At 36.7% G+C, this 16,268-nt stretch overlaps 1 protein-coding gene across 3 annotated transcripts in view; it reads left to right on the forward strand.

Moving 5' to 3' along the window:
- Positions 1 to 2,213: 2,213 nt before the first annotated feature.
- LOC124159043 (nitric oxide synthase-like protein) overlaps positions 2,214 to 16,268 on the forward strand; it is a 271,887-nt gene continuing 257,832 nt past the window's right edge. Inside the window, exon 1 of one of the 3 annotated variants that reach the window (XM_046534535.1) lies at positions 2,214 to 2,837. The gene's annotated coding sequence lies outside the window, so the exon portion shown is untranslated. The remainder of the gene's footprint in view (positions 2,838 to 16,268) is intronic. The other 2 variants (XM_046534534.1, XM_046534533.1) reach the window with 2 other exon arrangements.

Consider the following 16,268-nt stretch of genomic DNA (forward strand, 5'->3'; position numbering starts at 1 on the left):
TGAGGGGGCTCGGGCCCCCTCAAGCCCCATGGAGTCGGCGCCACTGACAATACATAAAATTATGTCGCGGTTTCAATAATTTCTAGGAAGATATAAGGGTGGCAGAGGTTCAAAAGTGGTTTGATGCCTGCTTGAATGCCTTCAAGGGCACTTCAAGCGCAGTACTCCATCCGTCGGATGGGACGTTAAGCCGTGGTCCCTTTGTCGCCTATCGTTTGGAGTAGATATATATTAGATAGAGTTTAGATAATGTGGACGCCGGGTTTTTCTCTTGTCCAGCGACTCATGGTGCACGTATTAAAATTTATTTATTATGTAAAAAAACTGTTGGAGACGATAAATTGGAAAAAAACATAAACTGCAAATATTTCTGTTTTCATTTAAATTATGTTCAAAACCGCATCATTATTTTATGATAACCCTGTATTTTGTTATTGGGACCAATTTTTCGGTCCTAGCAATACATCTTTTTTCAAATGATCGTTAGACTCATACCATGGAATGAGTGAAGAAATTTCGCATTCGGCCGTCATTGGGAAGGACCTCCGGGAATTTATTTCTCGCAGTGAAGATAAAATTTTGCGAGAGTGACTTTCAGCATCTGGGCATACCACCAGCGTTAAAATTGCTAAATCACAGATCACATGGTCCCTAATTAAGCCCATGGCTTGAATCCGACGATAGCCCTTGCTTCCATGTTTCTTATTTCGTTTGGAAATTTTATTCCCATAAAATTGACAACTCATGGAGATGGAGACATGCAAAAATGTTTATAAATTCTGTATAGGAACGTTAAATTTTAATACGTTTTCCGAAGTAATATTGAAGTTTGAGCTTTCAATTTTACACCACGTAAAATAATAAGCTGATATGATGGGTAAGGAGAGGTAGCTTCAAGATGAGATACGGAGCAGACAAAAGGTATGGATGCAGGGAGTACTAAGCAAGGAGGGGATTTTGAAAACTGTGATAGAGAGTAGAATTTTGGGTAAAAGATGGAACGGAAGGAAGAAAATAGGATTTTTTTTAGATAGAATGAAAAGAAGTTTGCCCAATTGTGATTTGAAGAGGGAAGTCTATGATGGAAATGTATGGGCCTATACAAAAAACTTTGTAACTTCCCAAAGATTCACTGAGAGACTGCAATATAGACAATGGTGTGGCTAGTGAACTTCATCGATTCATTGAACTGTGTGCTAACCAAAACTGTATTCTGTTCAATGAGAATTTTTATCATCAAACTGACGGCCTTGCCATGGGATCCCCCTTTTCACCTTTATTAGCTGAAATATTTATGGGCAATTTAGATCGCCAATTATTTGATTCTTATACAACATCTACTGGCACCGTTATGCTCACGACATCAACTGCTTGACCGGGGTTATCCGGCATCTCTTTAGTTGTATTTTCTCACTTTCTCTCCGCCGTACGTCTGTTTATCACCCCTTCCTCAAGCTTGTCAAATCCTACTCCCAGCTCTTGCTCAAAGGTATAAATGTGATGCTTCCATTTAGTACGATGTCTTGTACCAGATGATGACTCCGTGAGCCGAAATGGGTCATTCGAATTACTTTATCGTGAAAAAAGCAACTAATTCTCATTTCAATATTTCGAACGTCCACTATGTCATGCCTGATTCGGTTGAAATTACTTTACTAATAATTGTACGAGTACTATGTCCAATATAGTACTATGTCTTGTACCAGATGATGACTCCGTGAGCCGAAACGGGTCGCTTGAATTAATTCATTGTGAAAAAAAAGAAACTAGGTACTTTTCATTTCAATAGGTCAAACTTTCTCTATGTCACGCCTGAATCGGTTGAGATTACTTTAATAATAATTTGATTCGTTGTCGCATCTGCTTGACGGAAGAGTGCAGCCGTTTCTTCTCGTGTGGAGTCGGACGTCCGAGCGGGGGTGTTTGAAATCGCGTGGGAGAGGGGTGGTAAGAAAGAGAATGGGGAATTCCCCCACCATCCCCCACCACTATCCCTCCCCTTCTTTCAACTTTCGCCCCTTCCCCCTCTCCGAACACCCCCGCCCACCCCTCTCCCACTGCCATGGTGGGCGTTCCAAAGAGGGAGACCACGAGGCAAGCGCATCCCAGCAGCGGCAACCGCTATAGCACTCGCCTCTCCGACTTCGTCCCGAACGCAGCTTCCCAACTCCGTCGCCAGAGGGCAGCCCGACGCTCTCCGCTACAAGGGGGGTTGTGAGAAAAGGAGAGAGAGAGAGAGAGAGACAACCCCCCCTCTCTCTTTTGTATATCCCCACCCTTTCTGCGCAGAATATCCCCCACCACAACCCCCTTCTGGTGGGGGTCGACCTTCCGAACTCTCACCCACGAGTCCCCCTGCCATTCATTCGGGGAGAGAAATCCGTTCCTAATACTACTAAAAATCCCCTCCTACTTCTCCTCCTCCCCTGCAGAAGTTTTGGCGGGGGTGTTTTCCTTCTCCTCCACACAGTCTACCCTTCGGTGGTAACCTTACTCTCCAGTTCGGTTCCGGCGGCTCTACTTCTTTAAACCCCGATCGTGAGTCCGCAGTTCGCCGCCTTCGCGAAAGCAGAGGTGGCCTCCGCTCCGAGCCGATTCGAAGCGCGCGGGTTTTCGTTGAGGGCGGGCTTAGTCGCAGCAACTTCCCTTTCTTCTTCATCTGGCCAGAACTTTTTTGTCCAGCTCTGTCCTTCATCTCCCCTGCCCATATCCTTCCGCTTATTTTTCGAGAGTTCTTTGCTTCCTCGTTAACCGTTTGGGAAGGCAGAAACATCTGATTGGAAAGCGGGGGAAGGCATATTAAGTGGCGGATCGTCCTGTGTTTCACCGCGTGCAAAGTGAGTATGACGCTACGTGTTTTGGAGTGATTTACGGAAGAAAAAAAACAATAGTTTTTGTTTTTTGTTTTGGTATGCGGTGATGTGTGATGTTGTGTGGATCATAGCGTGGATGGAAGTGCGGTAATTTGGCCGCGGAACTTTTCGGAAGATGTTCAGGAAGAATCAGTACTATATTAGTATTATCCTTGTCAATTCGGCTAGTTATTTATTCATGACGAAAAAATTCTAGCAAATACGTTGCTTGTTATGCTGTGAAGCACACAGAAGATAATTAAGTTTTCACAGTGGTTTATTCATTGAGTTTAATTCCGTGGATTTTTTCTTCAAACTCATTATGTAACTGTTTGTGCTAGCATTTCTCAATGATACGGAGATGTCAAGGGACACGCAGTGTGCCATTCATTCTCAGTTTTTTAATAAGACATTATTTTGCTCAAAGACAAATTTTGCTTTGTTGGTCTGTTACTTTATTTTAATTCCATGGATTTTTCCTTCAAACTTGTAAAGTAACGGCATGCACTAATATTTCTTAGGATAGGAGGTCATGCAGTGCTCCATTCATTTTCGTTTATTAAGAAGACACTATTCTGCAAAAATATCAGTGATGGTCTGTTATTTAAATTCATGTTCAAAACCGTAGACGAAGAAATTCTTAGTTTATTTTTAACGCTTGGACTGGAACTATTGCGGTAGATATCAGGCGTGTGTGTCATCGAACACGTGCGTCCATGCAATTGACCGGTCATTTCCGGAATGTAAAACGGCTTTTTCCTGAATAATTGTCACACACTATTCCTACGAACTCGTTATTCCATTCATGGATTCCGCGTGTAGGTAGTAGAGTCACCATTAACTGTCCGAAACTGGTCCGCCCAATGTGTTCGGACTGGTCTGGCATCGCGGTAGTCACGCAAGCGGGATAAAGTGCATTTTTTTGGCGAGAGGCGAAGCTGCTCAGAGAAATCTCTCATATATTTTCTCACTACCGTAAAATTTGTGTTGTTCTTGAAGATGAATAGGCAACATGAATGAATTTTCTTAGGTATTCCCATTAAATCGCCAACCAACGTATTGAACCGAGAGTACGTACTTTTAACCCGATAGGTGACATAAAATTGCCTCCTAAATCTTAGATATAACTCTCGGATTAAAAGGATGAGGGCTGATCGGAGAGAACAAATCCTCTCTATTTAGTAAAGTCTTCCTGGGAAGTGGTTCTCATTTGCCAGTAAAAGTATGGCTGACGTCATAATGCTATCAAATACGCATTCATGTTTCCAGAATGCACTTTCTCAAAATTAAGTTATGAGGGTTAGAAGTAGCACTGTTATCTATTTTAATTTCATATCGTTGCATTTCACTTTTTTTACTGATTGGAAAAACTAAAGAAAATTAGTTTGCCATGAATATGGGCTGTTTAAAAATGATGTCATAGCATTTCTTTCGACAGTTTCCTGATTATAATCCAAGGTATGAGTTCCGTGTTTAAATTAGAATATATATGTATGTAACATAATGTATACTGCTGTTACATATTTCCTCGCATACTAAAGGTGATCATATTTAGTTTAACTTTTGTGTCTCTCACGCTTTTCCTGTGATTATTTTTCATCGTTAGATTTTGATAAAAATAGCTGACCATCGATGAGGGACATTGAAGTTTAATATACTTATATTGGAGTCGATTGCACGGCTTGAGTTTAAATGGGGTACATTTTTTAAAACTTGGCTATGACGCAATTTGTGCGAAAGAATGATTTGATGAAATTTGATTACATATTATAGTTTTGATAAAAAGGTAAGGATAAAAACACACAAGAAGTCTTTATTACGCGCCGATCTCACGGAATTAGACAAAAACCGATTTTCACAGATGACGTCAAGCCCTACTTCATGTCGTATGCGTTAGAAGGACAGTTTTCCCTCCGTGTCCCAGCTTTATGATCGAATTACCTACGATTTTATTATATTTGTAAATTCCTCTTAATTTCATCGAATTTTTCTTCTTTTTTAAACGAGAACGCATTCCTTTTTGTATTTCTAAGTTGGCAAACGGACTCCACTTTCATCTTATTTAATTTTTGCCAGGAAGGATCGCAAAAATTTTAGGTCCACTAATTCGCGTGGAAATTATTTTATTGGATATTCTCGCAGCTTTATTAATACATTTAGGATGGTATTTTGGGCAAGGCTGAGTTGAAAAAACATTACCATCACTTTTTATTTTAGCATTGCACTAAAATATCACCCTTTATTCACGTGGATAGTAACAACAATTAATGCTCATCCTTGTCTAAAATCAAATTTTTTTACCGATAAGGACTTACCCCTATTTTTTATTTGTATAATTATGTCCTCATCAATCATATTAATTTCATTAGGAAGTGTTTCAAAGCTCGCTGCTTTTTATATTCGCTTGGGAAGTTATCAAATTTCATCAATTTCTGCAAATGAATAAAATTTTATGCTTACGATGTATTGCCAGCATTTTTCGTGATGTGCATATTCCAGTCACTTGATATTTTAATAAGATGTTTCATATTACTCCTGTTAATTAAAATAAATGAGGAACATTTATTACCAGATTCTACTGTTGGTATGAAAATTTCACCATTTCTAGCGGGAAGCTCTTCGGGATTCGAAAAGGTCATTTATGTGATGAAATTTTAAAAACTTTTTCGTTCCTAATCGGAGAAACACTGTCGGTGATAATTTTAAAAGTATTTCTCGCTGCATCGTTTAAAGTAAATTAATTCTTCGATTTGTTAAATTTGAAATCATCGTGCTGAGCCGATGAATTCTTGTTAGTTTCTACATGCTTCATTCACCTGGTGTTGACTTTCACTTGACCTCAGTGCCGTCCCTGTAACAAAGGGAATACTTATTCATGACGATATTGACGAATTCTCCAGAAAATATTCTTTAGGCGATCTGATTTTGGCAAATTTGTTTTTGATGTTAGCGAATTTTATTTTGGTTGAAGCAAACATTTTGTATGTTAAACCTTTTAATATGTATTTAGTGTCCGTTTTTTTCAGCATCAATAACGCTTTTTTATCATTGATACCTATTATTGAGAAAATAGATTGCAATTCGTTATTCTTATAACTTCAATTTATTTATTGTATTAATAGCTGACATATACTTTGAAGTTTACCTTGAAATCTGATAGCTGGTCATTGCCGACCTGTTACACTATATCCATCTCCATTCTCTCCACTTACATGCTTCCATCTATTTCGGAATTCTATATTTCTTCTCTCGATCATGCCATAACCTAATTGGTAGATAGGTTGTGCTGGATTTGTCTACGACATAGCCGTGAGCACGTTACTTATTTCTGACACAAATAGTTCTACCATTGGTTAATTTCTGTGATTGAATACTAGCTTCATCAGCTCTAAAACACATGTATGAATGGAGTTCTCCTGTGCAAATAAGAGAGTTTAAAATATTGTGCAGCAGTTTCGAAAAAAAAAACATTTAACGCTGGAATAGACCCAAACGAATAATTATGTTTTTTCTATGAATCGGTTCACCGTTTTAACAGCATTTGCATTTATGAATACTTATTTCGCCTGCCAGCGGAATTTATTAGTGAATTTCATTTTCATAGGTAGTAAATACATGTATATTATCAATTGAAATTTACTCTCATGGTTTTATTTCATTAGTATTTTGAATAATTTGAGACTAATATTTATTTTTTCGTGACATATTTCTCCCACATGATATCCTACCGTTTTTTGCGTTATTTTTTTGAAGTTATTTTTCCTAAAAAATTGGAATCTGTTGGTGTACTTAGAGTATTCACCCGTATTAAGATTAGGATGAAACGAAGCCTATAGTGGCGCATTTTATGTGTATTCATTTTTTATTCAGAGGACACTAGTGAGAGTTGTTTTATATGACTAGTCATGCTGATTAATTGCGAAAAAGATAGTGGTGAGTATATTTACTTTGTGTAGTTACCGCTTATTTACTATGACAACCGTAGAAATTTGAGGAAATATGTGTACAAATCAACGCATAATGGTGTAACGAAGACCAGGTATATTTTCTGAGGGAAAAAATGATGGTTAGCTTATCGTGCAGCTGTTTTAAGGCTTCGATGGATTCTTAAATGTCAAAATGAGGCAAGGTAAATTCAAGTTAGCTGCATGGAAACTAATTCTATTGCTTGCTTCAGAAAATTTCACTTTATCCATTAAGTGGGAAAATATAGGAGGATATGTGACAATGTGATGAACTGGAAAATACGTTGGAGGAAAAAGAACACATTAAAAAATATCCCGAGGATTATATTACTTTCACAAACGTGACTTAAAACATGAGGAAAAAACGAAAGACTTCGTTTTTTCCTCATGAAAGACCTTGGGGGAAGTCAATAAAGCACTCGCGCCTTTTATGGAATTCCATCGCTCAGAAACCAGAAGTCGTACTTATCGTAGAATCATCTTGTCAAAAATTTGAACCAATGGTCCATTTCCTTACCAAATATGAACAATCAATCACCATGGTTTTGGCTCGCAACCCTGTTATGAAGATATCACAAACATTTCTGTATGTATATCAATTGTCATATTGGTAATAACCACCTTGGCTAATGGTGAAGTCATGGTTTTGTGGATTAATTTTTTGTTGGCTGTAATTTTTGGTATGGATAACCTGCAATGTTAAGCCTGATGCGAATAAATAATAAATAAGTGCGCGTCTCATGCACTGAAACCAAAACTCTCCGAAGATAGGATTTAAAAAAGTTAGTGTAGGCGTATGATGGACGTCGGATTATTTTTGATAACTTTTTAGCAGTGATTCCAATTTAATTTGCGGTATTGTAATTGAATGTTTTCTACAATTTTGTTGCCTAAATGCCTTTCCATTGTGAAAAGGTTGTTTATTCTTGGATTTGTGGAAGGGAAGAGGTAGTATTACTCTGGTGATGTTTTTAAGGCTATCGTAAGTTTTTATTCACAGCCAATTCTGATGTGATACTTTGCTTTAGATTTAAAATGAATGAATTCATTTTAAATTGTGAGAGGAATAAAAAGAGAAGTCTTGACCCAATATTGTCGAATGGAATGGAGAGGATGACGTTAGTGGAAAAATAAAAATTTGGGAGAAGAGTTTAGGAAAGTTCTTGGGAACACAAAGTAAATCGTTAGGGAAGAAGCTCTTGGGAGAGAGGATACTTGGGTTGAATGAAAGGGGAGAGTGAGACAAGGCATTATCGATAAATTTGCTAGATTTAGGTATTTGTTTGATGCGTAACTTTCAGGGAGTAGGATACTTTTGCTGGGTTAGACAGTAAAAATGGGCGGGTACATATAGCTCAGGAAGCTATCATTATTCATGTATTTGTGATTCATTCTCGAATTGCAACTGATCAGCAAAAAATGGAGATTACAAACCCGTTTCAACTTGAAATATCTTCACGCATGCAATGCAGGTGCCAGCCTTTTTTGCGCGACAATAATATTTACCAGCTAATGGTAAGAAAATAGGAAATAATAAGTTGCCAAAAATGACGAGTGATTTTGATTTATACCTCAAACACGGAAAGTAGAAAAATCAAGGACCTGTACTTTAAACTGAATTCAATTTGAATCTGTCCAAAGCGACTTCACTTCTGTGAAAAATATTTAATTTCACTGTTGAAAGAATGTGAAATTGCTTTTGAAATATGGAAGTCATTTTTGTTAATCTGAAGTCATTTTAAATTTTAAATTAAATCTGAACCTAACTAATATAATAGATTAAGTTCTTCTCTTTTAGCCGGATATGCTATTTTGAAAATTGTGAGTGGAATTAAGTTTCAATGCATGTTGTTATTAGTGACAGGAAAAATTACGATTTCTTTTGTAGCCAAATTATTCATTAATTTGGTGACAATCGCGAAGATATTCGCATGTTTTGATATCTAGTGAATTTTTTCGGTCTTAGATACATTTAAGCCGTTGAATATATGCATGTATGTGGCATATGTATGTGGTTAAATTTATTGTAAGCGCAGTATGCCCAGAAGTTTCATTTCTTTTCTTTATATGTTTCCCAAAGATTTACGCCATAAAAATCAATACATTTTATATAAACGTGTTTCTTTCCGGTTTATTATTAACCTGCATTTTTATCTCTTTTTCGACAAAAATACTATTCGATTATCGATCCAAGCTCTTTCGTAATGGTAAAAATAATCTTTCTTGAGATTATTTTAAGAAATTATATTTTTTCTCAAAACATTCACATTCCGTCCAACAGCCTATAAGATGATTATGAATATGATATTCCGGAGTTGACACTTCAACGTTGTAGGCACGAAAATTCCTAATATTATCATATAAGAATCAAATGTCGACATCATTGTGAGCGGCACGCACGCCATGTATTACATATCTCCTACGTGAATACGTCACCGTTCGCTGATGATTTGTCATTCCTTCAAGTTGTCACATGATTTATCGTCTATCGATGATTTATGAAACATTCACTTAAAACATTCGAATCGTATGTCCATACTGACCTTCCAAGAAGCATATATTCTATTTCTGTTCACCTATATTTCTGCGCTAGCTTGTGATGCACAATAAATTTTATAAATTTCGCAGATAATTCTCCTTAACCGTACTGCTGTGCATGCGTATTCTTTACTCAGGGTCACTGATTAAAGAGGTGAAAATATTACACATACTTTGTTTTGTTTCATTTTCCCTCCATTAATATTATAAGCAATTTATTAATTTTTTATTTTATTCGATCGACATGCGATTATAGCTTTTTGCTTCCAAGATATTTGTTTTACTAGTTAGTTTCAAATTCACTTTGGTATTCTGGAATTAAATTTATTGTATATCTAAACTTTTTTCTAAAATATTTTCGTTTAACCCAACCCAATTTCATTCTGATAATTTTCTGAACAAAGTATGTTGCTTATTTGTTAAATGGCAGTTAACTCAACAGTCAAATTAGCATTGTGGCATATTTAAGAACTTGCCCTCCATCTGCTATGAAAGTATTATATTTTCTTAAATAATGTAATTTAGGAGTTGGTGTGGGAAAAAAGTTTTTTCTCCGTTTTAATCCCGCTGTTTTCAAGGATCCCCCACGCTTGCTGGGGAATATTGACGTATCAATTGATGAACGAATACCGACCTTGTGGATCATTCATCTGTACTTTACTTCTAAATATTTGGTTATCGCTTGTTTTCACACACTGAGACGATTCGTTCTCCAAGGCTCTTAAGTTATCGACCTCATCCAGAATAAACTTCCTCTCTGAAGTAGGCTGCTTCGTAAACACCACCGTCAAAATTTTCGAATTGAATTAGCGGGACATTTGAGGCTAACCGTGTTATTTCTCTGCATTCTGTCTTAATCTTCTTTGTTAGCTATGTTCAGATATCGAAATTGTTTTTTCTTCTCATTCAATTTTAAGGATATTGCTTATGAACTGCAGTATTTTATTTACTTTGGCTGAGAAATTTCCCTCTGAGCTTATTGGTATATCCACGATTAATAAGAGCCTGAGAACGTCTGTTCGCGTGTCAGAAACATTTAATCCTTTTTTAAGTCTGTTATGATAAGCTGTGATGTCCTTCCCTTTAAATATATTTAAAATCCTTGATTTATAGAGAGATATTAGTGTACAATAATATAGTATTTAATACGCAGGTATTTTACCGGAAGAGGGCATGCTAACAATAATTTTTTTTTATTTTACTGGAGAAAAATAAGAGTGAAAGGATTTGTTTATTTTATGTCAAACTAATGGATGCGAATATACGTGATATTAAAGTACGCAAGTAAAATACGATAATGAATATGACTGTCCCATTCTTAAATATCATCTCCTATTCTATATATTTTAGCGGTAATCAAATGTTCATTTTAGATTAATTTCCTTCAATTATTTGTGAAAATTAATCAATTCCTTAACTAGATCGCATTTTATGTTTCGAAAATCAAGTCTTAACCATCAGCATGACAAGGTGCTGATTTGAATAGATAATTCGAGCGTTCCCATTTGACCGTCACTCATTAACAAAATGTATTCTCGCATCGTATTTATTATTATGTAATTGAACATCGTAGTTAGTATTAATATTTCACTGTGATTAAATAATAATAATAATAAATAATTTTATTACTCCACACACAAATTACATGGCAATAGCAAAATTGAGTAATTTTAGGTAGCCGCGAAGGATAACCTGTTTGAGGCTACCATCCAAAATAATAATACATTATGCTTTAAATATAGTGTAGCTCATTTTGTGTTACCTTGATAGTCTATACTAACAAAGCTTAAGTGCGCACATGAAAAAAACAACTAAAGTAGTATTTATAATTCGTTTACATCAATATTTTATAACAATATTTGTTCTACACTTTGTTTAATGAGAAGCCAAGAATGTGCATTTTGCAAAAAACTTTTTCAAAGACTTTGACATAAAGCATGACTGGGGTAACAAATTAAAAACCTTTGGTCCTACGTACAAAAAACATATTTTAAACATGTGGTTGTGGTAAGGGCACACTTATTTTACGCAGGGTAAAGGGAGAAGGCAGGGACTGAAATACAGACTAAAGCGTGCTAAGTCGACTTAGCAGACAGTTGCCGGGATATCATGCGACACCTTTGTTAGCGGGATGGCGATGTTGATTAGTATTTACTTTTCCTCCGTTTCGGCGCAGTAATCCTTCCTTTCGTTGAAGTAACTCATATGTGACGAATACCAGAAATTGGAGCAGGAGACTCAAGTCATTCCTATATTATTTCTACTGCTATTGATTTACCTGCATTGTCTTACTTCCAATTGAGCTGAATGCCAATTGTTTTGGCTTGATTTAGATCAATTCCTTGCACATTAACAGTGTGGATCTGCTTCGTAATGCACATAACACACACATGCACTAGCGGATCTTTAATGTTCCACTGATATAATAAAGTACATGAAAAAGTTTTCTGACTTTGACTGCATATACAGTTAAAGACCTTGACGTGTAACGTGATAATTTTCATCATAAATGAAACCAAGGATCGTGAAATGAATTTATTTTTTATGCGGAACAATTAGCCACAACACTACCACATTATTTCCAATTCCCTATTATTACGTGCTTAAATAATACGATTTCAAAAGTTTCTCTGACTTTGAATATCGCCATAGTTCGCCCTACAATACTACATTAAATGTTAATTTTTCGGTAAAATATTCTCACTTTTCTTATACATTCGTATTCTCAGATTTTCGACGCAGAACGCCTTGCCGAATGGGGACTTTGAGGTGACGGTTCCATTTCAGTCAACTGAGCAGCAATAAAGCCGAAATCTGTTGCATGATTGTTCCCTTATCGCTCGCCGAGAATAAGGGGCCATGAAAAAGAACGACTTTTGCCCGAGAAAAAAAATGTTCACCTTCCTCACATCGGTGATATTGTCGGCTATTTTCAACCTTGTTTATTCTTATTTGGGATGAAATTTTACAACTATAAAGATAGCGCAACGAAGTCTTACGTTTGGAGGTTTTTTTTGGTGAAGGGAAGGCGCAGAAACGAATCTACTGGAGGACATTTTCTTAAAAAGGGAATAGAATTTATTTCGATTTACGCTACTCTCAACTACATGTCAGTAGGAATCCGTCTAATTTTCCTTGAGAAATGTATGTTCGCTTGTCTCAGAGTAAATGTAATGAAATGAAACTAATTTTTTTTAGTTTCTCCATTACTTATATTGGGCATTATCAACAATAAAGCAATTTTAGCTCAGATTTGATTTACAAAAACGAATTCAACAATTTTCAGTGCGGACTATTTATATTGAATTCCATTGGCTGGTTTACAGAACTCAGTTTTAAATTGTAAGCACAAAGATAAGAACTAACTTTTGAGCCCCACGTATGAATTTTTATAAATTTTGTTTGAAAATATTGTAGAGTTTTATCTTTCTAGACTTTAAAGGTGCATCGTAAATAACATTTTATGGGCGCGAGATTATGATGTACCACTTATAAATTGAAAAACAAATGTTGTATCTCGCTTCGTTCATGCCACGTACAGCAGAATTTGCGGTTTACCTACGGCTGAAAAATATAAAAAATGGTACCTTCTAATGTTTTTATTTCTGATAATTGCTAAAACAAAACAGTTAACCAGCTTTATATGCTTCATTTACAAGTTAATTTACCCTCGCATACAGTGATGTATCCATAGTGGGTCTGTAAGGTATCCATTTTACACTAGAAAAAATGGTAATTTTGTTCAGTTGGCGAATATATAGAGGGAAGGAGAGCCACTAAAACCAAAAATGCTTTTAAAAAAATTTACATAAATGTTTCTTTAAAAGCTTAATTTTTTGAAAAATTTTAATGGAACATCCTTAAACTGATTTTACAAGCCCCGAAATTATCAAAATTTTCGTTACCTCCCGGAACCCCACTACTGCTGGGAGGTTATCCCCCAGACCCCCGCAACTAGCTAGCTGTTCACATATATCCTAAAGATGCACGGGCGATGATACTGCTTTATGGCGGCAAATCTACGTTGGCATCGGAAAAGTTTTTCAGTGAAGATGGCAGATTGGACCACACACATTGCACCGGATGGAGCTTCCTCGAGAAAAGTCCAGCGTTTACTTAGAACTGATTCTTTCACCAATCTTTTCATTTACGATTGTGAAGGAGCTCGAAGAATTTTAGACACAACGTATGTTTTTTTTTAACGTTCTTACTTCTCGAGCTACTTTTGACGGAAAATCTTTTGACACCTTCAACCGTTTCATAGATTAGCAAACGACGTCACACGCCCCTGTCGAGCGGGTCAGCACTTTTCAGGTTCTGCTCTCTTCCTCGCATCGGTATCATGAGATAAGCTGTAGTTTGTAATAATGTGAGCAATTCTTTCCATCAATAAGCGGTTCTATGAGAATTAGTTAATGAACTGAAATTCTAATGACCTCGCAAACTCATGAAAAGTAGGTGACTACATTTGCGTTTAATAATGCTTAACGTATTTTCATTGTCTTGGAATACAGGTCTTGAAAAATTGTGAATGCAAATTTTTTCCAAGGTTTCGGTATACCTATACACCTACATCAGGGCTTGCGATTTACCAATGGCATAAATAGATGAGGAAGTTATACCATTTTATGCCTTAATTTCCACCCATTGCTAAGAATCTTCACATATTTCTCAAATGACCATACTTTGACCAATTCTACGGGATGTATCTAGCTATGTATGAAGCTAGCTTAAAGATACATCGACGAAGACACTGCTTTCTGGCGGAAAAACAACATTGGTATCGGAAAATTAGAAAGAATGATCAGTAGAGTGTATAACTTGGGTACATAAAAGGTTATAACAATGTTTTTACAAAAACAAATTCAGTTGTAAATTAATGGAAAAGAAGAGGGGGAAAAACTCGAAATTACGTTTAACTCCAGAGTGGCAGAATAAGGATTTCTTTTTCGTCATGATTATTCTTCCCTTCCGTCTACAGAATTCTTTAAACGATTTCAGAGTGAATACCATTCCATAACCCGCTTTTCAACAAATTCGCGTTACGAGAAGATTCACAAACAGTGCTCATGTTCATTCGTTGAGACCAAATCTGAGCTAAAAAACGACTCAGCTGATTTCATCCCACGAAGAGCTAGGTGACTCGAATATCCTCTTTGGCAACTCAGTCCACTGCCTCGAACTTAGCTTTTCTTCGTATGGTATCTACAATGGATTCGGGGGTCCCAGGGCGGGCCCCGCAAAGGACACTCTCGAGGACCGGGAACCAAGTCAGTGACTTATACGCCTGTGCCTCTCGAGAGGGGGAGGACAGAGGAAGAAGGAAAAAGGAATGGAGGCATCGCCGCGATGAGAGCCCGACGACACCTCCAGGGGAAGGATAGGAAAGGAAGGGAGGGGACGAGGAATCCCGCACCGTCACAAGGCGGGCGGGCCCTACTAACAGCGAAACCAAGGGAACGCAATTAATATTCTACCACTCCTAGTAGATTTTCCTATGAGGAAGAAAAATCTATCGATCGAATCGGTAGATCATATGGTATCTACAGCTTGCTTGAGTCGTCCCTTAATTGAAATCCGGGAGCATATTCAATTAAAAATGGCGTTTTTTGCGTTTCTTTCATCTGTGCCCCCAAAAAAGTGACACATCCTTATAAATTATGACAGTGCGAAAAAAATTCGAAAATTGCATTAAGCGATTTTTCTTTCCAATTAACTACGCAGTTTTCTCGGAAAGAATGCAACTGAATCCGGTTAAACTTTGTGGTTTATGCTCTTGTATTAAATGTCACCGTGAACGAATTAGGATGGCTCAGAAAGTTATATGATCTTGTATCAAGGACATTTTTTCCGTTCTTGGTCTCACATTTTACAGGCGGATACGATCCGTATTGGCTATTCTTTATTCGCCTCAATTGACCCGAAGTGTTAGAAGTCCAGTTATAGTTCCGTCATGTTTACCGTGAATGTATGTGAAGGACTCATTGTCATCCCAGTCATCGTTTTCATCCTAATACCTGCATAATTCATTACAAACAAGTAACCTGAGGGATTTAACCTTTCTGGGACATCCATGTGTTTGCACGCATATATTCACCCTTACGCTTTGGCAAAAACCAGGACTTTTTTTTAAACCTAATTATTTTTCTTCGTTTTACTAGATAAATACAAACTACAGTAATGTATTTGAGTTTTGTCTTTTTACTGAACCAGTCGTTTGGATTGACTATTCTGAGGAATTTTAAACTTTTTTTCACTTCTTACAAGTTTTAAATTATCCCATAGTCTTATACGGTTATCTTTAAATTTCGCTGTTAACAAACTATTCGTATACAACCCTCTTTATGATGTATTTTTGTAAAACATTATGCCAATGTAAATATTTACTGATGTAAAGGAATAATAATTCTTTCCTTAATGAGATACCTTTCTCCGCAGAAGTACGATGTAGAAGATTCAGGCATAACATTTTATAAAAGCTTCGTAAGCAAAAGCTTCGATAGCCATGTGGGGAAAGCTCTGGGCTAAACCATTCGAAATCCCCCACATTCAACTCCTTTGGAAATCCCTGAGCTAAAATCTGAAAGGAATAGGCTAGGTTGCCTTGGCAAAATAATTGGCACTCATGCTCTGAATTTTTGCATATCATATGCCCCTTTATTACCACAACTTAATGTGGTTAACTTTACTTCGTATGACCTAGGCCAATAAGAGGGGCTTGAGCTTTTTTCGAGTATTCGTAATACTAATATTGGAGCACTGCATGTCTCCATTTTTCCCTTTCGAAGCTAGTTATTTCAGTTTCCTCATGCCCTTCTTCTTTGTGTCATTCTCTATCTAATCCAGTTATTTATCGGGGGGCTTGAATCCTTTTCTCCATTTTACTACTCACGTAATGTCTTATGACGTGATC

Source organism: Ischnura elegans, chromosome 5 (assembly GCF_921293095.1).
Source record: "Ischnura elegans chromosome 5, ioIscEleg1.1, whole genome shotgun sequence".
Lineage (NCBI taxonomy): Eukaryota > Metazoa > Arthropoda > Insecta > Odonata > Coenagrionidae > Ischnura > Ischnura elegans.